Source organism: Piliocolobus tephrosceles, chromosome 15 (genome assembly GCF_002776525.5).
Source record: "Piliocolobus tephrosceles isolate RC106 chromosome 15, ASM277652v3, whole genome shotgun sequence".
Taxonomy (NCBI): Eukaryota; Metazoa; Chordata; class Mammalia; order Primates; family Cercopithecidae; genus Piliocolobus; species Piliocolobus tephrosceles.
Genome location: NC_045448.1, coordinates 100,879,777 through 100,905,809, shown reverse-complemented (window position 1 = coordinate 100,905,809; position 26,033 = coordinate 100,879,777).

Genomic DNA, 26,033 nt, shown 5'->3' with positions numbered 1-26,033 from the left:
CAGCAGTAGCAGAGATCTGTCTCCTGATTCCTGCCTACAGCTCTCATGAGCATTATCTTCATTCCAGAAATGGAAAATAAGATTCCAAAGAAATGATCATGTTATTTACCTTCATGGTTGAAAGCTCCCAAGGAATTCTAATGCACATTTTACATTTTAACATAATGAAAACCACTAAGTTCTCCTGCATTTCTTATTAATATGGTTCAATGAAATAAGCAAAGTGTTTCTTATGCAATATATTAATAAGTTTGCAAAATGTCCTCAAGTTTAATAGCTAAATGTTTCTCCAACCTTTTTTTATACATCTAATCAGAAAAATATTTTTCTCATCCCAATGTGGGTTAGAGAAATACACCCTGAATGAATGTTTAAACCTACTTTGTATAGTAGTTTTTTTTTCCTCTTTATTGAATGATTATGAACTCCGAGCACGACTGTGACTAAACAGTAAAAATCAATTTGATACCATAATGTGTAGGAGATTTAAGATATTTTATTAGTTTATAAAAGTTATAATTCCATTATTCCTATTCTTCAGTTAACTTGAGAACTATTTCATTGGTTAATATGACTACATACTGTATTGTATTTATTTAATATTACACTCCCCAAACTATATAGAGTTAAGAAAGCAATTCAGATTTTAGTTAAAATTATCTTAGAACCATAAACACATGTAGAAAATATTAAGAAATACTCCTAAAGCAACATAACATGGTGAAATTATTTGTAAAGAAAATGTGTCAATATTTGTTAAAATTAAAATGACTACACCTTTGGGAATGTGCTGTAACTAAACTGGCACAAGTACTTAAATTTGTGGATATCTTTTAAAATTTATTTTGCTAGTTCTAGCAATTTTACCAACCATACATATATTAAAAGCACATTAGCATAAAAACAGAGGGCATTTGTCTATATATGTGTGGCATAATTGTGTGTGTAGGTATCATATACATATTACATATATGTATATGTGCATGTACATTATAAAACAAATGTATATAACCCTATGTATATAGGTAAATAGGTGGAGATATATGTATATATAGATATACATACCTATATACATCTATGTACATAGGCATATATAAATATGCATACATTGGTAGCACACATAAAATATACAGGGTATATATTATATAGGTTTATGTACACATACATGTATTATACACTAAAATACTGCATATGTGCAGGTAGATAGGCATATATATGCATATAAATATACACATGCATATATACACATGTTATTTATAATATATATTATGCAGGCATGTGTACACATAGATATACATGTATACATATTCATAGGTATGTATATAGGTAAATAGGTAGATATATGTATGTGTAAATATACCTATGTACATACATATCTATGTGTGTATATATACATATATATGTACATATTTAAGTACTTGTGCCAGTTTAGTTACAGCACATTCCCAAAGGTGTAGTCATTTTAATTTTAACAAATATTGACACATTTTCTTTTCAAATAAATTCACCATGTTATATTGCTTTAGGAGTATTTCTTAATTTTTTCTACATGTGTTTATGATTCTAAGATTATTTATTTATTTATTTTTTATTGTTATACTTTAAGTTCTAGGGTACATGTGCACAACATGCAGGTTTGTTACATATGTATACTTGTGCCATGTTGGTGTGCTACACCCATCAACTCATCAGCACCCATCAACTTGTCATTTACATCAGGTATAACTCCCAATGCCATCCCTCCCCCCTCCCCCCTCCCCATAATAGGCCCCGGTATGTGATGTTCCCCTTCCCGAGTCCAAGTGATCTCATTGTTCAGTTCCCACCTATGAGTGAGAACATGCGGTGTTTGTTTTTCTATTCTTCCAATAGTTTGCTGAGAATGATGGTTTCCAGCTGCATCTATGTCCCTACAAAGGACACGAACTCATCCTTTTTTATGGCTGCATAATATTCCATGGTATATATGTGCCACATTTTCTTAATCCAGTCTGTCACAGATGGAAATTTGGGTTGATTCCAAGTCTGCTATTGTGAATAGTGCCGCAATAAACATACGTGTGCATGTGTCTTTATAGCAGCATGATTTATATTCCTTTGGGTATATACCCAGTAATGGCATGGCTGGATCATATGGTATTTCTAGTTCTAGATCCTTGAGGAATTGCCACACTGTTTTCCACAATGGTTGAACTAGTTTACAATCTCACCAACAGTGTAAAAGTGTCCCTATTTCTCCACATCCTCTCCAGCACCTGTTGTTTCCTGACTTTTTAATGATTGCCATTCTAACTGGTATGAGATGGTATCTCATTGTGGTTTTGATTTGCATTTCTCTGATGGCCAGTGATGACGAGCATTTTTTCATGTGTCTGTTGGCTGTATGAATGTCTTCTTTTGAGAAATGTCTGTTCATATCCTTTCCCCACTTTCTGATGGGGTTGTTTGTTTTTTTCTTGTAAATTTGTTTGAGTTCTTTGTAGGTTCTGGATATTAGCCCTTTGTCAGATGAGTAGATTGCAAAAATTTTCTCCCATTCTGTAGGTTGCCTGTTCACTCTGATGGTAGTTTCTTTTGCTGTGCAGAAGCTCTTTAGTTTAATTAGATCCCATTTATCAATTTTGGCTTTTGTTGCCATTGCTTTTGGTGTTTTAGACATGAAGTCCTTGCCCATGCCTATGTCCTGAATGGTACTACCTAGGTTTTCTTCTAGGGTTTTTATGGTATTAGGTCTAACATTTAAGTCTCTAATCCATCTTGAATTAATTTTTGTATAAGGAGTAAGGAAAGGATCCAGTTTCAGCTTTTTACATATGGCTAGCCAATTTTCCCAGCACCATTTATTAAATAGGGAATCTTTTCCCCATTTCTTGTTTTTCTCAGGTTTGTCAAAGATCAGATGACTGTAGATGTGTGACATTATTTCTGAGGACTCTGTTCTGTTCCATTGGTCTACATCTCTGTTTTGGTACCAGTACCATGCTGTTTTGGTTACTGTAGCCTTGTAGTATAGTTTGAAGTCAGGTAGCATGATCCCTCCATCTTTGTTCTTTTGACTTAGGATTGTCTTGGCAATGTGGGCTCTTTTGTGGTTCCATATGAACTTTAAAGCAGTTTTTTCCAATTCTATGAAGAAAGTCATTGGCAGCTTGATGGGGATGGCATTGATTCTATAAACTACCTTGGGTAGTATGGCCATTTTCACGATACTGATTCTTCCTATCCATGAGCACAGTATGTTCTTCCGTTTGTGTGTGTCCTCTATTATTTCACTGAGCAGTGGTTTGTAGTTCTCCTTGAAGAGGTCCTTTACATCCCTTGTAAGTTGAATTCCTAGATATTTTACTCTCTTTGAAGCGATTGTGAATGGAAGTTCAATCATGATTTGGTTCTCTGTCTGTCTGTTACTGGTGTATAAGAATGCTTGTGATTTTTGCACATTAATTTTGTATCCTGAGACTTTGCCTAAGTTGCTTATCAGCTTAAGGAGATTTTGGGCTGAGATGATGGGGTTTTCTAAATATACAATCATGTCATCTGCAATAGTGACAATTTGACTTCCTCTTTTCCTAACTGAATACCCTTTATTTGTTTCTCTTGCCTGATTGCCCTAGCCAGAACTTCCAACACTATGTTGAATAGGAGTGGTGAGAGAGGGCACCCCTGTCTTGTGCCAGTTTTCAAGGGGAATGCTTCCAATTTTTGCCCATTCAGTATGATATTGCCTGTGGGTTTGTCATAAATAGCTCTTATTATTTTGAGATATGTTCCATTAATACTGAATTTATTGAGAATTTTAGCATGAAGAGCTGTTGCCTTTTGTCAAAGGCCTTTTCTGCATCTATTGAGATAATCATGTGGTTTTTGTCTTTGGTTCTGTTTATATGCTGGATTACATTTATTGATTTGTGTATGTTGAACCAGCCTTGCATCCCAGGGATGAAGCCCACTTGATGATGGTGGATAAGCTTTTTGATGTGCTGCTGGATTCGGTTTGCCAGTATTTTATTGAGGATTTTTGCATCGATGTTCATCAGGGATATTGGTCTAAAATTCTCTTTTTTTGTTGTGTCTCTGCCAGGCTTTGGTATCAGGATGATGTTGGCCTCATAAAATGAGTTAGGGAGGATTGTCTTCTTTTCTGTTGATTGGAATAGTTTCAGAAGGAATGGTACCAGCTCCTCCTTGTACGTCTGGTAGAATTCAGCTGTGAATCCGTCTGGTCCTGGACTTTTTTTGGTTGGTAGGCTATTAATTATTGCCTCAATCTCAGAGCCTGCTATTGGTCTATTCAGGGATTCAGCTTCTTCCTGGTTTAGTCTTGGGAGAGTGTAAGTGTACAGGAAATTATCCATTTCTTTTAGATTTTCTAGTTTATTTGCGTAGAGGGGTTTATAGTATTCTCTGATGGTAGTTGCATTTCTGTGGGGTCGGTGGTGATATCCTCTTCATCATTTTTTATTGTGTCTATTTGATTCTTCTCTCTTTTCTTCTTTATTATTCTTGCTAGTGGTCTGTCAATTTTGTTGATCTTTCCAAAAAACCAGCTCCTGGATTCATTGATTTTTTGGAGGGTTTTTTGTGTCTCTATCTCCTTCAGTTCTGCTCTGATCTTAGTTATTTCTTGCCTTCTGCTAGCTTTTGAATGTGTTTGCTCTTGCTCCTCTAGTTCTTTTAATTGTGATGTTAGCGTGTCAATATTAGATCTTTCCTGCTTTCTCTTATGGGCATTTAGTGCTGTAAATTTCCCTTTCACACTGCTTTAAATGTGTCCCAGAGATTCTAGTATGTTGTATCTTTGTTCTCATTGGTTTCAAAGAACATCTTTTTTTCTGCCTCCATTTCGTTATGGACCCAGTAGTCATTCAGGAGTAGATTGTTCAGTTTCCATGTAGTTGAGCGGTTTTGATTGAGTTTCTTAGTCCTGAGTTCCAGTTTGATTGCACTGTGGTCTGAGAGAGAGATAGTTATAATTTCTGTTTTTATACATTTCCTGAGGAGTGCTTTACTTCCAATTATGTGGTCAATTTTGGAATAAATGTGATGTGGTGCTGAGAAGAATGTATATTTTGTTGATTTGGGGTGGAGAGTTCTGTAGATGTCTATTACATTGTAGATGTCTGCTTGGTGCAGAGTTGAGTTCAATTCCTGGATATCCTTGTTAACTTTCTGTCTTGTTGATCTGTCTAATGTTGACAGTGGGGTGTTGGAGTCTCCCAATATTATTGTATGGGAGTCTAAGTCTCTTTGTAAGTCTCTAAGGATTGCTTTATGAATCTGGGTGCTCCTGTATTGGGTGCATATATATTTAGGATAGTTAGCTCTTCCTGTTGAATTGATCCCTTTACCATTATGTAATGGCCTTCTTTGTCTCTTTTGATCTTTGATGGTTTAAAGTCTGTTTCGTCAGAGACTAGGATTGCAACCCCTCCTTTTTTTTGTTCTCCATTTGCTTGGTAGATCTTCCTCTATTTCTTTATTTTGAGCCTATGTGTGTCTCTGCTTGTGAGATGGATCTCCTGAATACAGCAAACTGATGGGTCTTGGCTCTTTATCCAGTTTGCCATTCTGTGTCTTTTAATTGAACCATTTAGTCCATTTACATTTAAGGTTAATATTTTTATGTGTGAACTTGTCCTGTCATTGTGATATTAGCTGGTTATTTTGCTCGTTAGTTGATGGAGTTTCTTCCTAGCATCGATGGTCTTTACATTTTGGCATGTTTTTGCAATGGCTGGTACCGGTTGTTCCTTTCTATGTTTAGTGCTTCCTTCAGGGTCTCTTGTAGGGCAGGCCTGGTGGTGACAAAATCTCTAAGCATTTGCTTGTCTGTAAAGGATTTTATTTCTCCTTCATTTATGAAACTTAGTTTGGTTGGATATGAAATTCTGGGTTGAAAATTCTTTTCTTTAAGAATGTTGAATATTGGCCCCCACTCTCTTCTGGCTTGGAGTGTTTCTGCCGAGAGATCTGCTGTTAGTCTGATGGGCTTCCCTTTGCGGGTAACCTGCCCTTTCTCTCTGGCTGCCCTTAACATTTTTTCCTTCATTTCAACTTTGGTGAATCTGACAATTATGTGTCTTGGAGTTGCTCTTCTCGAGTAGTATCTTTGTGGCGTTCTCTGTATTTCCTGAATTTGAATGTTGGCCTGCCTTACTAGGTTGGGGAAGTTCTCCTGGATGATATCCTGAAAAGTGTTTTCCAACTTGTTTCCATTTTCCCCCTCACTTTCAGGTACCCCAATCAGATGTAAATTTGGTCTTTTCGCATAATCCCATACTGCTTGAAGGCTTTGTTCATTTCTTTTTCCTCTTTTTTCTTTAGACTTCTCTTGTCGCTTCATTTCATTCATTTGATCCTCAATCGCTGATACTCTTTCTTCTAGTTGATCGAGTCGGTTACTGAAGCTTATGCATTTGTCACATATTTCTCGTGTCATGGTTTTTATCTCTGTCAGTTCATTTATGGCCTTCTCTGCATTGATTACTCTAGTTATCCATTCTTTCATTCTTTTTTCAAGATTTTTAGTTGCTTTGTACTGGGTACGTAATTCCTCTTTTAGCTCTAAGTTTGATGGAATGAAACCTTCTTTCCTCAACTCGTCAAAGTCATTCTCCGTCCAGCTTTGATCCATTGCTGGCCATGAGCTGCGTTCCTTTGGAGGGCAGATGCGCTCTTATTTTTTGAATTTCCAGCTTTTCTGCCCTGCTTTTTCCCCATCTTTTTGGTTTTATCTGCCTTTGGTCTTTGATGATGGTGATGTACTGATGGGGTTTTGGTGTGGGTTTCCTTTCTGTTTGTTAGTTTTCCTTCTAACAGTCAGGACCCTCAGCTGTAGGTCTGTTGGAGATTGCTTGAGGTCCACTCCAGACCCTGTTTGCCTGGGTATCAGCAGCAGAGGCTGCAGAAGATAGAATATTGCTGAACAGCGAGTGTTCCTGTCTGATTCTTGCTCTGGAAGCTTCGTCTCAGGTGTGTACCCCGCCTTGTGAGGTGTGGAGTGTCGGTCTGCACTTCAGCTGAAAATGCAGAAATCACCTGTCTTCTGTGTTGCTCGCGCTCGGAGCTGGAGACTGGAGCTGTTCCTATTCGGCCATCTTGCTCCAAGTCCAATTTTAAGATAATTTAAACTAAAAATTTGAATTGCTTTCTTAACTCTATACAGTTTGGGGTGTATAATATTAAATAAATACAATACAATATGTAGTTATATTAACCAATGAAATATATATGTGCGTATATAGTAATACATATATAATACATACATAGAGATATATATACATATCTTTCTGTCTATATACACAACCATGTGTATATATGTTTGTGTGTATATACATATTTATATGGGAGAATTGTTAGAACTAGCAAAAAAATGAAATGGTTGGCAATAAGCTAAATATTAACCCTCAATAGACACTATACTATTGTTTACTGTGTAATCACTAGGATAATGAATTGTTGGTGTATATATTAAAGTAGAATAATGTTTACATTATAATAAGTGTAAAAATTCTATAGTAAAGTTATGAAAATAGCACACGACTGAAGAAATAAGTCATTTTGTTTCCTCTTTATGTTCTTATGCACTCTTATAATTATAAAACCACATTTCAGTGAAAAACACAGAGTAGACTCTCTTAAATTCAATTATGAACAAGTTGAGAAATAAGCTAATGAACAAACAAATGGTATAACTAAAGATTGGCAACATCAGCAAGAACATCAGAATTTTAAACAATATGACTTGGTATATTTTCTACATTGCTGAATGTATTCAATATGAGATATTCAAGAATGGAAGTGCTGCCTTGTAAATGTTTAAAAATGGTATTTTTTTCTTTCAAAATATTTAGTGTCTACAATTCATCAGTGAAGCAAGTAAATCATGGCTTCTTCAAGTGCAAGGATCGAAACCAATTACCATTAGTGACCATCGGGTGCAGCCGATCCTTTCTGTCCTGTTGCCTGAATCTCAATGATCTCCCAAGTGTGCCCATGCAATTTAACAGAAAGATCAATATACCACAGCAGTTAGCAGCAGCTCTCTTGAAGTGCTTCACAAAACATGCTACATTTCTCTACCGAATAAATGTCAAAACATTCCAACAGCTACAATTCTTGAGAGAAATCGTTCTTCTGAAACATTATTGACATACTTTAACCCACATTTCCCGCTGCTCGCAGGCTTCCTACTGGCCAGTCAATTCTGATTTGGCAAGAGCCACATCGACATGTGTACCCTGCTGACTTCTCAGTTGGTGTAAAAGATATCAGAATCTGGTAGATAGGTCTTGGGGTTCCAGGGTCAGTGGTCTAATGCTGACCCAAGGTCAAGGTGATGGCAACCTCTCTCCAGAGACTTGGCTTCATTTCTAATATGCCCTTGAAACCGATCAATATCATCACAGAGCTTGCCTTCCTAAGCATAAAAGACCTCCTGATCTAAAGGCTTTTGAGTTACTTCTGGCAAACCAAAAGCTTAAGAGCTGTGTCGGTGCATAGTGGAGCAGACTTTATTTCTCACTTCTTTGAGATGCTGACAGTGATTATAATTCTTCAAATGTATCTACGAACTATGATATATGTCACATATATTTATATATGTATATATGAGAGAAAAACATAAATATATTTTCATTACGTGAGTTATTTTTTGTTAGTTCACATCAGAAGCTCTCACATTGTGGCCACGTTTGTCTGATTTTCATATAATGCTCTGATGTTTTTGAGAAGTTTTTTGTAGTTGCTGATATCTGAAATGGATATCATTTTCAGATCTTTGTTTTGTTTTCCTATGTTTTCTTTGATGTTTGTTTTGTTTTCCTATGTTTTATGTCCTTTATTACAACTCCTTCCCTCCAGTCTTTCTGTAGACTATTTTATTTGGAAATACGAAGATCTTCCAGTGTGAGAAACATTTCAACATAAGTATGAGCAGAAAACCATTGCAGTTGGTATAAGCTTTATTTTTTCTGTATGTAACAAGGACCCATTAGGGCTGTCAACCGGCTTAATGACCCTGGAGGTGTCACTGCTGTTGAGCAATAATGAAAATAGTTATTCAAATGAAATAAGGTGTATCAACTATTATTCCACCGAAATTTATTATTTAAAGATGTTTGGAAACCAAGCATAATATTATTTACCTAGATTAAGCTGTAACTTCCAAATAACACCTTAGTTTTACTGACTGTAACACCATAGTTTTACTAATTCAGAAAGTTGTAACAGGTTCGGTGAATTGACTGTTGCATTTGGCTTTTCACACAGCTCTGCTGGTAGTGTTTATTGAGTCTACACTTAATATAGATTTATTCAGTGTTAGTTAATAAGAAAGAAGAGATCTTCACAAAAAATAAAGTATTTTTTTCTTTCAGGTACAAAATTATTTTATGGAGTAAATAAATGTATATAATTGTTAAACATTCAGCAATTGCAATGGAAATATTAAGGCTCTTTGCCTTAATTTTTCTCAACAAATATCAGCAATTGCAGTTTCAGTGATACATTTTTCATTGACTCCACTTAAAATTACACACTCTTGTAAGCAAACAAGAGCCTCCTAATATTACCCATTATTAATTAATAGACCCTGAAGATAAGATATAAAGCCAACATTTTCATGATTCTTTTTTATTACCCTTTTCTCAGGACATTTTTCAAACACATGATTTAATATAAAAATGGAAAAATTACATGAAGTTTCAAATATAACTTCCTCATGTAGGCAGTAACTAGATATCTCAGAAAAAGATCAATGTCACCTCTCTCTTTTTTTTCAAATGCACATGCACACATGATCAATGATACTGTAAATAACTATTTTATATATGTATTTTAGGTTATGAAAACATATTATTGATGTAATGTGCAAGAATTACATACAGCCACAATGTCACCAACATGACATGAGATTAATAATACAATAATAACCAAGATAGACGTTACCACACCTGCTCACAAATATACACACAAAAAGTGTCCTTGACTTAAATTCTGAGCCCTAGTTGTTAGCCAAAGATTTAATTATTGTAATTGTGTATTAGCTAATTCTTACACTTCTATAAAGAAACACCTGAGACTTCGTAATTTATGAAGACAAGAGGTTTAATTGGCTCACCGTTCTACCAACTGTACAGGAAGCATAATGCTGGCCATTTGCTCGGTTTCTGGGGAGGCCTCAGGAAACTTATAATCATTGTGGAAAGCAAAGGGGAAGCAGGCATGTCTTACATGGTGGGCACAGGAGGAAGAGAGAGAGCAGGGAGGTGCTACACACTTTTAAACAACCATATATCATGAGAACTCACTCTCAAGTAACACGGGGGTGGTGGTGTGGGGGGCTGTTAAACCATTAGAAGCCACTGCCATGCTCAAGTCACCTCCCACCAGGCCCCACCTCCAACACTGAGGATTACAATTGAACATGAGGTTTGGGTGGACACGCAGATCCAAACCATATCAAATCTTATGCAGTTTGAAAATTTCTTAAAATCACATGTGTTAGATAAATTGCCAATCTTATTCTATAACCTGGAAGAAAATGAAATCTAGCCTATTTTAGAAGAAGATTCTTATGATTAATATATTAACATTCATACATATTTTGTGTTCCATATTTTTAAGTATTTTGAGGGCAAGTTTATTTTCTCCTCTATGCTGTACAAAATATATCTTAATTATATGTTATGCCCCTTATGAATGCTTACTACCTTTGACATCGCCTTTGAAAATCTAAATAGCCATTTCTTGAATGTTTACATTACACTTTTTATATCAGTTAATTTTCATATCACATTTTGAAGTAGATATCTTAACATTCTATATCAGGAGGTTGTGAAAGTTTAAGAAATTATTGTCTATATACTTTTCTTCATTTTTTTTTCTTTTTCTTTTTTTTGAGACGGAGTCTTGCTCTATTGCCCAGGTTGGAGTGCAGTGGGGCGATATCAGCTCACTGCCACCTCTGCCTCCCAGGTTCAAGTGACTCTCCTGCCTCAGCCTCCAAAGTAGCTGTGTGCCACCACACCTGGCTAATTTTTGTATTCTTCGTAGAGATGGGGTTTCACCATGTTGGTCAGGCTGGTCTCAAACTCCTGACTTCATGATCTGCCTGCCTCGGCCTCCCAAAGTGCTGGGATTACAGGCGTGAGCCACCACACCTGGCCTTATATTTTTCTTTTATAGAGACAAGTTTTTGGTATGTTGCCCAGGCTATTCTTGAATTCCAGAGCTCAAGCAAATCTGCCCACCTAGGCCTTCAAAGTGCTAGGGTGCTGGGATTACAAGTGTCAGCCACTACACCCAGCTGTATTATTGTATATTTAGTTTCTAAGCTCAAGGCTATCTTAACCCAAAGCCTATCCTGTTAAGCAATATACTATTCTCATGCCACCTCACCAAGAGTAGCTGAAGGTGATGGGGTCATGGCCATCAGAAAGGAGAATTCTTAACAAAAGGAATTGATGCCTTATTTATCAGGTTTGGAGATGGCAGTAAACTAGGCAACTATCATGACAGTAAACTAGGCAAAGTATTAGTGAAATATTCAGGTAGAATAAAGTCTTTCAGAATAAAAAAAGATGGCTTAGCTCGCATGTACCCTTTCTTAGGAAGCTACTGCAATGTTCAGTAAACTGAAGAAAGGGAAAAAAAACAGAGTACGGTGACCAGGATAGGAGTAAAGAGAAGCCTCGAGTTGGCAGCTGTCCAGGAGGTCCAGAGAGCAACCTGCACACACTGGTTTTGTAAGGCAGGGCTGAGAGAAGGCTCCTGCATGGGGCAGGGTTCCCGCAGGATCACGTGATGATCTGTTGGATCATTTAGAGCACAGTCATTTAGAGTGAAATTGGTTAATAGGTACAAAACTATAATTAGAGAGTTCAAGGAGTTCCAGATTTCAGTAAGTTTAGAGTTCAGTAGCCCAGTAGAGTGACCGTAGTTAACAATAATATTTTTGCATCTTTTAAAACAGATATACAAGAAGGTTTGGAATGTTCCCAAATACAAAGATTAAATTAAAGATTGATGAATGTTTGAGTTGATGGATATCTCAATTACTCTCATTTGATGATTACATATTATATGCGTGTATCAAAATATCACATGTGCCCCTAAAATTTATACAATATTTTTATCAATTGTAAAAAATAAAATGTAAAGAAAATTATTAATTAAAAACAAAAAAACTGAAGTGAAACAGTAGGAGGTGCATAATAAAATATAATAAAAATTAAAATAGCAACTACTGTATGGAAAAACATTGAGTGAAGAAAAACTGTACTCATAATAGAACTTGGGTCAAGTATGAGTAACATTAATATTGTCATAGGAATGTTACCATCTACAATATATTTTATATAACATTATGATTATTAGGGCTATAAAGTTAAAGAAAACAAAGGGTTTCCTTTCACACAAAAGTGATAAAAAGTAATATAAAATGTATAATTCAAGTAATAAAAAGATGCCACATATTTAGGAATACTATATCCTCAAGCAATTCGCTCACAAAACACCCACATACACACACAGCTTAAAGGATCCAATGTGTTTATGTCTCAGAATCAGTAAGTAATCTGTATATTATCATAATCCTCTTAGTTATTGTTTATGGCTAGGTTCCCTAGGAGCACAGCCTGAGATAGGGATTTCAGGGCACAAGCTTTATTAAGAGAACATTCCTCTGCAAAAAGAAATAAGGGAAGTAGGATAGAGTAAGCAAAGGATATCTTAGCTGGGGGGTACTTTGGACAGATCCCACTGGGAGCACTGGATGTAACCTCACCACATGGTGATCCCTGCTTGAGGCAGAGGACCTTCTGGACCCTTTGTCAAACAGTCCCAGTCTGCAGGCTGCCCTTGTTGGGGAATTGAGGAGTGAACTTGGCCAGAATTGTTGTTCTGAGAAGGGTAACAGCTGTGATCCATTAGCAGCCAGAAATACAGTGGCTGGGGGAGGTCTGCCCTGGACTGGGAAGGGAGTCTGGGTGCCACAGGAACATCTACTGGAGCACAATGTAATTTTAAAAATTATATGCCTATGCATTTGTTTTTATTTACTTAAAATTAATCTTAAACAAAAATAGATGTGTATTATAAATAACAACACTACATGTTAAGCAAGAATCAAACATGATTTTTAGTTGATTTTGAAGTTCATATGTTTAAAGAGTATTGTGTAGTACCAACAGCATGATTGATTTCATTTCCATCGCATTTTCTTGAGAAGATGGAGGTGGTCTGTCCTAAAGTGCTTCATGTAGGTTACAAGTCAAAGAACCAATACTGCAAGGTGACAGGATTGAATACTTAAAAGGGTAAAGTGCAACGGTAAGGCACTCAAACACCTGCCATTTAAGAGACGGGTGAAGAAACTGGCGGTGTTTTGCCTGGAAAGGTTTATGAGAGATAGGATAGCTAATAATACTTCAGTTATCTTTCTATGATTTCAAAGGTCTTCAACATGAAAACAGTGAATATTATGGGAAACATATTTTAACGTAAGCTAAGAAGAGGTTGTCTGACACTACCCCTGTGGCAGGGGTCTCATGTGTACACAGGTCAAACAAGTTAGTGATGGAGAATCAATGACAGAATGCAACCATGGGAAGCAGGAAGGTTCGTTCTAGGTAGCCTCTAAGGCAACTTCCCACTTTAGGTGTCAACAACCCAATGATATTTGTATAGAAGATAATTATGATGAGAAGGTGATCCCATTAGGCCAATTCATCTTAAATATTTGGTGATGCCATAAAACTCTCTTTGATACTTTTTTATCTTTCTAAAACATTTAATAAAGAAATTCTGGGCCTGCTGCAGTAACTCACTCCTGTAATCCTAGAAATTTGGGAGGCTGAGGTGGGTGGATCATGAGGTCAGGAGTTCAAGACCAGGCTGGCAAAGATGGTGAAACCCGTCTCTACCAAAAGCAAGAAAAAAATTAGCCAGGCACGGTGGCAGGTGCCTATAATTCCAGGTACTCTGGAGACTGAGGCAGGAGAATCGCTTGAACCCAGGCAGCAAAGGTTGCAGTGAGCCGAGTTGGCGCCACTGCACTCCAGCCTGGGCGACAGAGTGAGACTCTGTCTCAAAAAAGAAAAAAAAAAAAAGAAATTCTGTAGGATTCCACTCTTTCTGCCCACAAGTGGTAAAACCACAGAAACTGTATTATTTGACACATAATATAGAGGGCTTTGCAAGTTCCTAAACACGCTTTTGGGAGGTGATGACATGGCTTTGAACGAGACCAAGAAGGGCCTTCTGTCTTGCATTCTTTGGCTCATCAGGCAGTCCACAAGGAAAAAAGAGATATTCTCATCAAGCCCAAAAAAGAATTAGAATTATGAATTCCATGTCAAGACCATTCACAATAAATAAATAAAAATAATAAAGATGTTTGAAGAGGCACAGCACAGATAAATATGTTGTCTATCATGCTGTATAGCTTATCCAACCAAGCATTGTGAGAATTTTATTTGAATGCTTATTGTAAATTATCTTTTGCTATTTAAAATATTTTAGTGACCAAAACACTTTAAAACCTTTAAAATCTTTGTTTTCATGGATGGAGTGGTAGGCCCACATTGGTGGGGTAGAATTTCAAGGGGTATGAGTAAAGGCAGAGAATGGTCAGTTTGACAGTGGCAAGCTAACTCTCACCATTTGTTAGTTCAACATTGGGTTAAAAAACAAATAACTCTAGTGTTGTCCTGGGCAAAGGAGGCTTGCATTCTCCAGTTTGTTAAAGGCTCAGCTGTTCCCAATCAGACCCAGCCAATCACTTCCTACATTGGTTGCCTGCCTGACACGACTCAGAATAGTCTATAAGTTCCATGAGAAAAAGAGTTTGGTTTTTCATTCTTTTTACTTTTCTCATCATCCAAACATCTGGATTATGCCTAGTAGGCACTCTTTTCACTTGAGGGGATAGAACAATGTCTTTCCTTCCATATTTAGTTTTTAAGGATGGTTTTTATAAGATTTAGCAAATGTTAGTCATTTTTAAAGTTATATTGGGACTAAATAAACCAGAAATATTATTCAACACATTCAGCTCATCTTGCTGAAGACTAGCACAAAAATATTAGAAAAGATCATTTATTCTTTCCAGAATGATTAACTGCTGTCTTTATGGTTGTATGATTTTTACTAGCTATTGAGGATTAGAATGAACTCACTGTCCATTCCCATATCCTCTCTGCCTGCTGCATTCTTGGAAGGGAGAGTCCACACATCTTATGCACGGTGTCACATATCATTACAACAATGGGTATGAGTGGAACAATTCACACACGTTGCTTATTTCCTAGGCATTCATAGGTCACTAGGCCTTTTTAGTTTTTAAAAAAGAGATATTATTTTAACAATTTCTTTCAAGTATCAATAAAGAGGGTTATTATTCCTCTATAGAGTTAATAGAGGGTAAAGTTGATTTACATCAAATGCTCAGAAGGGTGGTGCTGTAATGTTATCATATATCCAGAAAACATGATTGAAATTGTCACATTATTTAATAATCAACACATGTGAAGCAGTATTTCAGCATGAAGTAAGAAGAATCATCAATCCACTTGCAGTCAAGACTATGTCTACAACAAATACTTGGAATGCATTAACTGTAGGTTAGCATTGCCATAAAACTATACTTTGTTTTTTTGTTATAGTGAATTTTAGTTTTTCTTTTAAGTAAATCAATAAATTGTCCTTCCTACCTGAAAGATTGACCCAAAAGTACCATTCTAATAGATTTCTAAAAGAGCTGAAGGAAACACTGTGATCGCATGACTAAGAAAACACGTTATATTTCCTTGAGAAATAAATAGAAAAAAATTCAAATGTTCCTTCTCCACCAGGTCAGCCTGCAATAATCTTTTCACAGACCAGATAGTTAAACATAAATGCAATATCAGAAACTTAAATTTTCTATAATTGCAACATGTTTTAAATGAATCTAGTGTTTTAAAAAATCTATCAACAGAAAGACAAAATGGTGGATACCCATTTCCAAAGTCTTAAGGCAACAAATATGAGACTAAGCCCCTGACCAGGCTTAAGATTATGCTGAAGTAACAGCTGTCAATAGAATAAGAATGTTACAGAGCAATCAATGGGCTTGCTGTCTGTTGCACATAGAGGCCAATACCACGGCACTGTCTTTTGAGAAAAGAAAAACTTTATTGCAAGTCAACTAACAAGGAGACAGGAAGAAACACTCAAATCTGTCTTGCCGAGTTGGAATTTGGATTGGGTTTTATACGTGTAGGGTAATGAGGTGAGATCTGATTGAATTTTGCAATGAGGTGATGTCAGGGTACGTGATATAACTACATCCTGCCTTGGAGTAGTGTCAGAGCTTAATCTGATTGGATCCTGGATCCCAAACATGTCATGTTTACTTCTTAATTCAGTCTCCATTTCTTGGTTGGAGCACTTAGGTTCCAGTCATGGTTGCACACTTGGTTCATCTGAGCATGCTCAGATTATACAAACTTCAACCTGGGGTCCATTGCAACTGAAAAACAACTCAGAGCTTTGTTACATAAAAGTTCAACTAGAATGGTCTGATGCAGTTACAGGAAGACTGTTTCTTAGCCATGGTTCCCTGAAAGCATAGCTGAAATAAGGTTTTACTCAGGGGATCTTCTCAGGGTTGTCCACCTGGGGTAATATAGGCAAAGGCTCTTACCAGCTGGCTCACATCCCTATCCCAATGGCTGAGGTTGCCTCAGGGGCATGGACTCTCTCACACTTTCAGGGTGCACATGTGCAAATACCAAGGGTGTGGTGTTAAAGCAACCCAGAGAAGCCAGCAAGAAATAAATGGCACAGTTTAGGTGCTCAAAGCCATGGGAATAATGTACAGAATTGTTAGCCATATCAGAAGTAGGAATCAGGAAGAAGGCCATCAGTTTATCATATACAGAGCCCAGAAATTTCACTTACTACCACCCCGTCTCACAGACCCTCCATGGAGAGTGAAAAATCCTCACTACACGGTCATCATACTGAAGAGTTCTGTTACCCACGGGCAAGGCTCCCTGGGTCCAGATATCAGCTCTATAAACAGTTATGTGACCTTGGATATGTCATCTAACCTATTCCTACTGCAACTTCCTCATTATTAAAATCAGATAATTAAACTTACCTTACAGTGTTGCTTTAAGAATTGAGTTACTTAAAATATGCAAAGCAATTAGAGCAGTACCAAGGACATATAATCATTAAATACATATATATATCATCTATGAATTATAATGCATTTGTGTATTGATTAATCAGATTATCTAATGCAAATAATAATTTGCATTATTATTATTTGTAATGCAAGTAATATCTTGAACTCATTGAAAGGATCAGGAAAAGGGAAGGTTTTCCACTTATTCATTGAAAGAAGACTTGAATAGGATGGGCAGGTAGGGTCTCCAATTCTTCCAGACATGAGTATATGAGGGAAGGAAATGTACAATAAAAAAAGGGTGATGGAACTGAGGACACAAGCCTAATTTCTGAGCACAGAGCAATGATGTCAGAATAAGTTGGCATTTGGATAATTATTTTGCATCTATTCCATATTTGCTTTTCAAGACACCTCTATTACACCATTTAATATTGCTTATACCAGTTCCCAAACCAAACGATTCCCTTGAGGAAAAGTTTGCTTTTGTAGAAAAACAAAGAATAAGAAAGAAGAGGAGAGTTGCCTTCTCATCATGGCTGACAGCAAATTTGGAGCGAACTATTGTAGTAGGGATTTTCTGAGGAAACGACCTTTTATAACAAGATATAACTGACTATATACGTCTTGATAGTATACTTACATATGTTTCTTTTAGGGCCTGCCAACTCCAAATATAATTCCAGAATGGGAAACTTTACCATACTGGGAACTTTTCAAAAAAGAGGAGTTTCAGACCCCACCTATGACCCACTAAATCAGAATCTGCATCTCAACAAGGTTCTCATGTGCTGACTAAAGTTTCAGAAGTGCTAGTATAACGCATGTTGTTCAAAAATGAATTTTTTTTGTTTTGGAATGGATGTCTATAAGCAAACATTTAACTTCTTAATTGCTGCTGAAGCAAAGTTAGGTGACCTTTCTCCACAAACATTCTGAAAATACGCTCTGAATTTTTATCTGCTCCAGTTTTTCTCTCCTTCCTTACCAAACAGGAAACGACTTCAAAGATTCTCTTCAGTTTAAATTTTGCAACTCTGTCTACTTTTGCCGTTCTTATACAATTGAGATGAGCCAGCAGTCTTTGTAACATATGCGATGGGAATATTGGAAAGGAGGTATGGAAAGAAATAAAGATCAGAGACATACAAAAAAATATATTTTCATACCATTGTTTGATACAGTTTGGCTCTGTGTTCCCGCCCAAATCTCATGTTGAAATGTAATCCTCAGTGTTGGGGGAAGAACCTGGTGGGAAGTGATTGAATCATGTGGGCAGATTTCCCCCGTTGCTGTTTTTGTGATAGTGAGTGAGTTCTCACAAGATCTGGTTGTTTGAAAGTGTGTAGCACTTCCCCTTTGCTTCCTCTCTCCTGCCCTGCCATGGTAAGATGTGCTTGCTTCCCTTTCATCTTCTGCCATGATTGTAAGTTTCTTGAGGTCTCCTAACCATGCTTCCTGTACAGTCATGTGGAACTGTGAGTCAATTAAACCTCTTTTCTTTATAAATTACCCAGTCTTAGGTAGTTCTTTATGGTAGTGTGAGAATGGACCAACACCTCTTGATTTCCACTACATTATAATTTTTATAATTCTACTGTCCCTCTCATTTTTATACAGCTCCAAGAATAATGAATAGCAGCATAATTATATATTTATTTCTATTGATGAGCAGAGAGGCAAACAGAAGTCAAACTTACCTGTTTTTTGTTTTTTATTTCCAAAAATCAGCTTTACTCATATACTTACTCTGGTGCTATTTATTGACCTTTCCTTTATACAGTCGGATGCATAGAACTAAACCTAATGATATTTTCCTATGGGGTTATTTATAACCTTGATATGTATGCAAACTCTTGCCCACTGGTGAACTCTGCCCTTTGTAATTCTGATAAACAGATTTATAATGCAAACTCCTGCTTCGCTTATTAATTTCTGAAGAATAAATCAAAATGATGAGCATGAGCTATTTTCCCAGTGTTCTTGTCAGGATTACATTTATTAAATGGAAAAAGAAGAAAGTTTTAACTCTTTATAACACTATATGCCTCACCAAGGATGTTTTTATCAATAAATATTAAAATAAAAGGTAATGTTTTTTCCTGAAAAAATCGAATGAATCCTTGTGTTCATTCTTGATTGAAACCTAAAGTAAATTATCCCTTGGATAATTTACTCTGTGTGACAGAGGAAGACCTTGTCTCAAAAATAAAAGAAAAAAAGGAAGATCAACTGTTTTAAGATGGCATTGAAATAGCTGGATAGCTATATGGAAAACAGATGTTATAACAAAGAAAGAATTCTAATTCTACTTACCATATATCACAATAAATTCCAAATAGATCAGATAATTAAAAGTAAAAAGTGAAAGTATGCATTATCTAGGAAAAAATATCAGTGAATACCTTTATAACGTGAAACTAAGAAATAGTCATAATCATGACTGAAAATACAGAAAGAGCAATTAAAAGATAATAAAGTTAGAATGCAAAAAAAGAAAAAGGTTTTTTTTTTTTTTTCTTTTTTGACAGAGTCTTGCTCTGTTGCCCAGGCTGGAGTACAGTGAAAGAATCATAACACACTGCAGCCTCAACGTCCCAAACTTAAGCAATCCTAACATCATGCCTGGCTAATTTAATTATTATTATTATTATTATTTTTGGAAAGATGAGGGCTCACTATGGTTCCCAGGCTGGTCTTGAGCTCCTGGACTCAAGCCATCCTCTCACCTTGGCCTCCCAAAATGCTGCAATTATGGGAGTGAGCCACTGCACACGGTCACAACTTTCAAATGAGAAAATAAATCAGAAGCAAAATGAAGACACATATACTGTGAAAATATATATGAAAAATATATATGTGTGTATATTTGTTCACGTATGTGTGTGTATGCATACATACACATATGTGTGTGTGGTTGTGAATATATGGGAATATTGGGTTATATCTCTAATAACATTTCTAAGAGTAAAAAAGAAAAAAATCAGCAATCTGACTGAGAAATTCAAATTGCTTTAAATCTTAACAATGCTTAAGCTCATGCATGACAGAAACATTGCCAGCCTAAACTATGTTATATGTAATTTCTCAGCTGTTGGTTGGTAAAATCAAAAAGCTTGACAATATCCTCTGTTGATGAGGCTCTTACACATTGCTAGAGTGCATAAAAATGTTACAGATTATATGATGGGGAGCTTAACACTATCTAGCAAAAATGCATATGCATTTATCTTTAACCTAGTTATCTGACTTTTAGGAGTCACCCAAAAGATAGATTGGCAAAAATGTGAAAAGACTATGTACAAGGCTTTTTTATTTTAGAAAAAATAGCAACAGAATGGAAGCAACTCCAGGGTCCATTTATTAAACTGCATCAGTTGAATCAACTATAGTACATTCACACAATAGATTCTAGAAAGTTGTAAAAATCAACAATGAATATTTATGTTTTTAAAAGAAAAAAAGAAAATAAATTTTAATAAGTATGTTACATGACTGACCATTTTTTATTTATTTATTTATTTATTTATTTATTTTTTTTGAGACGGAGTCTCGCTCTGTCGCCCAGGCTGGAGTGCAGTGGCCGGATCTCAGCTCACTGCAAGCTCCGCCTCCCGGGTTTACACCATTCTCCTGCCTCAGCCTCCGGAGTAGCTGGGACTACAGGCGCCCGCCACCTCGCCCTGCTAGTTTTTTGTATTTTTCAGTAGAGACGGGGTTTCACCATGTTAGCCAAGATGGTGTCGATCTCCTGACCTCGTGATCCGCCCGTCTCGGCCTCCCAAAGTGCTGGGATTACAGGCTTGAGCCACTGTGCCTGGCCGACTGACCATTTTTTAAAGAAAAAGAAGAAAAAATGTTTAAAAATAAAGACATTCTAAGTACTATTATTGCTCCACTGCCAAGCTACATTATTAAGTGTAAATAATGACAGAGACGTATATGTATAGGGTAATACACTTTAAGAAGGGGCTAGATTAGAGAGAGAAGCAGGTAGATACATAGAGAGATAGAGACAGGTAGATGATATGATAGTACATAGGTACATATTTTCAAAAACTTAAAGAAAAACATAAATACATATTTATATGTATTATTTATATATTAAATATTTATTTATTGATTGATTTTTTTGGGATGGAATCTTGCTGTGTCACCCAGGCTGGAGTGCAGTGGTGCCATCTTGGCCGACTGCAACCTCCTACTCCCGGATTCAAGCGATTATCCTGCCTCAGCCTCCCAAGTAGGTGAGATTACAGGTGCCCGTCACCATGCCTGGCTAATTTTTTTTTTTTGTATTTTTAGTAGAGATGGGGTTTGACTATGTTGGCCAGGCTGGTCTCGAACTCCTGACTTCGTGATCCACCCACCTTGGCCTCCCAAAGTGCTGGGATTACAGGCGTGAGCCACCTCACCAGGCCAACACAATAAAATATTTTAAAGTAACCATCTGTAGGGAGAAGGGACATTCTCTGAGGATTTCTTTGATACATTTTACAGAGATTTGGCTTTGGAATCACACAAATATATAATTGTAAAATTAAATTGTAAAAAGAAATCCCTAAAAATAAAAGAAAAGCAAATGGATGTAACTGTGCATTCAATTTGTGTCATAACCATCAGGAGAAATTATGCCAAGGAAGTTTAAAACATAGTAATTAATTGTGCATCTCTAGTGTAATGTGTACTGAGAACGAAAAATAACTGAAAAAAAAATCTTAAATGGTTTTCTTTAACTATATTGTTGGTTGTAGTGTCAGTATTGTCATTCTAACAATGATGTGTGTAATAGGGGATAAAGCAAATGAATAAATTATAAGGTATGTTGATTCAATTATTTCCAAGGCCAATGAGATGGGGGTTTCACAGGGAGTGGGCAAGATAAAGTAGTAGGTAAAAGAGATTTAAAAACAAGTCTATAATCCTGAATTTGATTTGGAAGTATCAGTATAAACTTGTGATATATTTTTCTCTAGCCTAGCTTTATCCACTGCAAATGCCTAGAAACAATGACAAAACCAGTTACAATGAACATCCCACCAACCATATTGTGATTTTGTGTTAACATCGCCAAAGCTCCTGAAAAACAGGGGAATGTGCAAAATAAACCTGAATATCTTATCAAAATGAGCAGTAAGGATACTAACAAACACCATAAATGATTATGTCAAAAGGATCATGTCAACTGGAAGTGGCCCTCACTTATTCATAATAGGATAATCTGAACATCAATAAGGATAACTGCAATGGATTGCAACATATTGAACATATTTAAGTAACTGAATTTATAAGGATACTAAAGCAAAAATGACAACCATAAGAAAAAAAGAAAACAAATTTGTGACTGTAGAAATGAGTCATTATTTTGAGATTTGACAAATAAAGAAAGAAGTAATCATTTATATTCCCCATAATATGCAAACTCTACTACCAGGAAATAAGTAGTTGATGTAGGAAACACTTTTCTTTATTAAATTGTTTCAAATAATAAATGAATAAGCTATGACAGCACAGAATATGAATATTTCTCAATAACAATGATATAATGAAACTGCACATTAATTATTATGGTTGCTAGCTTGAGAAAAGGGGAAAATCAGACATAATGTGCCTCCTGATGGAGAAGCACAACTCATTTGATTAAATAGTTTTGCCAGAACCCTAAAAGGAAGGGTTAAGAGGAAGAGAAAGAAGGTGAACCAGAAACCTTACCAAGCCTCTAGATGTAACTACCAATTTACAGGAAATATAGTAAATACAACAACATGGTCAATGGCACCACGGAGAAGCAATAAGAAAAATCTATACTGTGGCAATCATTAAAGGTAAATGGTTAGTTTTTTGCTTGTTTTTTCTAAATTTTATTTAAATTCCAGGTTACATGTGCAGGACGTGAAGATTTGTTACATAGATAAACTTGTGCCATGGTGGTTTGCTGCACCTATTAACCCATCACCCAGGTATCAAACCCCACATGCATCAGCTGTTTATCCTACTGGCTCTCCCTGTCTACCCCCCACCTCCCAACAGGCCCCAATGTTTGTTGTTCCCCTCCCTGTGTCCATATGTTTTCATTATTCAGCTCCCACTTATAAATGAGAATATGCAGTGTTTGATTTTCTGTTTCTGTGTTAGTTTGCTGAGGATAATGGCTTCCAACTCCATCCACGTCCCTGTAAACTTGTTCCTTTGTATGGCTCCATGGTATATATGTACCACATTTTCTTTATCCAGTCTATCATTGATGGGCATTTCGGTTGGTTCCATGTCTGTTATTGTGAATAGTGCTGCAATGAACATACACATGCATGTATCTTTATAATAGAATGATTTATTTTCCTTTGAATATATACCCAGTAATGGGATTGCTGGATTAAATGATATTTCTGGTTCCAGGTCTTTAAGGAATTTCCAGACTGTCTTCAACAATGATTGAACTAACTTACATTCCCACCACCAGTGTAGAAGCGTTCTTATTTCTCCACAGCCTTGTGTCTGTTGTGTCTTGACTTTCCAATAATCACCATTCTGACAGACATGAGGTGGTGTCTCATTGTGATTTTGATTCACATTTCTCTAATGATCAGTGATGCTGAGATATTTTTCATGTTTGTTCTTTTGAGCAGTGTCTGTCCATGTCCTTTGCCCACTTTTAATGTGTCTGTTTTTTTCTTGTAAATTTGCTTATGTTCTTCATAGATTCTGGATACTAGACCTGTGTCAGCTGTGTGTATTGCAAAAATGTTATCCCATTCTGTAGCTTGCCTGTTCACTCTGATGATAATTTCTTTGCTGTGCAGGAGCTTTTTAGTTTACTTAGACTCCATTTGTCAATTTCTGCTTTTATTACAATTGCTTTTGAGGTTTAGCCATGAAATCTTTCCCTTTGCCTATGTCCTGAATGGTATTGCCTAGATTTTCTTCTAGGGTTTTCATAGTTTTGGGTTTTACACTTAAGACTTTAATTCATCTTGTGTTAATTTTTGTATAAAATGTAAGGAAGGGGTCCAGTTTCAGTTTTCTGCAAATTGCTAGTCAGTCCTCCCAGCACCATCTATTAAGTAGGGAATCCTTTCCCCCTTGCTTGTTTTTGTCAAGTTTGTAGAAGATCAGATGGTTGTAGATGTGCGGTCTTATTTCTGAAATCTCTGTTCTGTTCCATTGATCTATGTGTTTGTTTTGGTACCAATACCATGCTATTTTGGTTACTATACCCTTGTAGTGTAGTTTGAAGTCAGATAGGGTGATGCTTTCAGCTTTGTTCTTTTTACTTAGGAGTGTCTTGGCTATACAGGCTATTTTTTGGTTCTATGTGAACTTTAAAGTAGATTTTTCTAGTCCTGTGAAGAATGTCAATGGTAGTTTAATAGGAATAGCATTATATCTATAATTTACTTGGGGCAGTATGGCCATTTTCATGATACTGACTTTTTTCTATCCATGACCATGGAATGGTTTTCCGTTTCTTTGTGTCCTCTCTGATTTTCTTGAGCAGTGGTTTGTAGTTTTCCTTGAAAAGGTCCTTCACTTCCCTTGTTAGCTATATTCCTAGGTATTTTATTCTCTTTGTTGCAATTATAAATGGTAGTTCATTAATGATTTGGCCCTCTGCTTGTCTGTTGTTGGTGCATAGGAGTGCATTGCTTTTGTATCCTGAGACTTTGTTTTAGTTGCATATCAGATTTAGAAACTATTGGGCTAAGATGGGATTTTCTAGATATAGGATCATGTTGTGTCCAGAATTGGTGGGTTCTTGGTCTTACTGACTTCCAGAATGAAGCCACAGACCCACGCGGTGAGTGTTACAGTTTTTAAAGATGGTGTGTCCGGAGTTTGTTCCTTCAGAGGTTCAAATGTGTCTGGAGCTTCTTCCTTCTGGTGGGTTAGTGGTCTTGCTGTCAGGAGTGAAGCTGCAGACCTTTGCGGTGAATGTTACAGCTTTTAAAGGCAGCATTGACCCAGAGAGGGAGAAACAGCAAGATTTATTGTAAAGAGTGAAAGAATAAAACCTCCACAGTGTGGAAGGAGACCAGAGCGGTTGCCGCTGGCTGGGTCGGGCAGCCTGCTTTTATTCCCTTATCTGGTCCCACCCACATCCTGCTGATTGGTCCATTTTACAGAGAGCTGATTGGTCCACTTTACAGAGAGCTGATTGGACCGTTTTGACAGGGTGCTGATTGGTGCGTAATCCTCTAGCTAGACATAAAAGTTCTCCAAGTCCCCACTAGGTTAGCTAGATACAGAGTACCAACTGGTGTATTTACAAACCTTGAGCTAGACACAGAGTACTGATTGGTGTATTTACAAACCCTGAGCTAGACACAGAGTGCTGATTGGTGCATTTACGATCCTTGAGCTAGACACAGAGTGCTAGACAGAAAAGTTCTTCAAGTCCCCACTAGGTTGGTGTATTTACACACAGTGAGCTAGACACAGAGTGCTGATTGGTGCCTTTATGATCCCTTAGCTAGACATAAAAGTTCCCCAAGTCCCCACCAGACTCAAGAGCCCAGCTGGCCTCACCCAGTGGATCCCCCCTCCCCTGGGTTGCCGGCTGAGCTGCCTGCCAGTCCCGGGCCATGCGCCCAGAGGCCTCAGCCCCTGGGCTTTGTGGCACTTGTCCCGGAGGCTCAGGCTACACAGGAGCCCACCGTGGGGGTGGGGTTTGGGCATGGCAGGCCGCAGGTCCCCAGCCCTGACCAGCCAGGAGGTGGCTGAGGCCAGGTGAAAATTTCAGCGCAGTGCCTGCAGTGCCACTCGGCCCAACTTCTGCAGCTGCTGGCCCGGGTGCTAAGCCCCTCACTGCCCTGGGGCGCTGGGAGTGCAGGGCCCATTGAGCCCATGCTCGTGCCCCCCG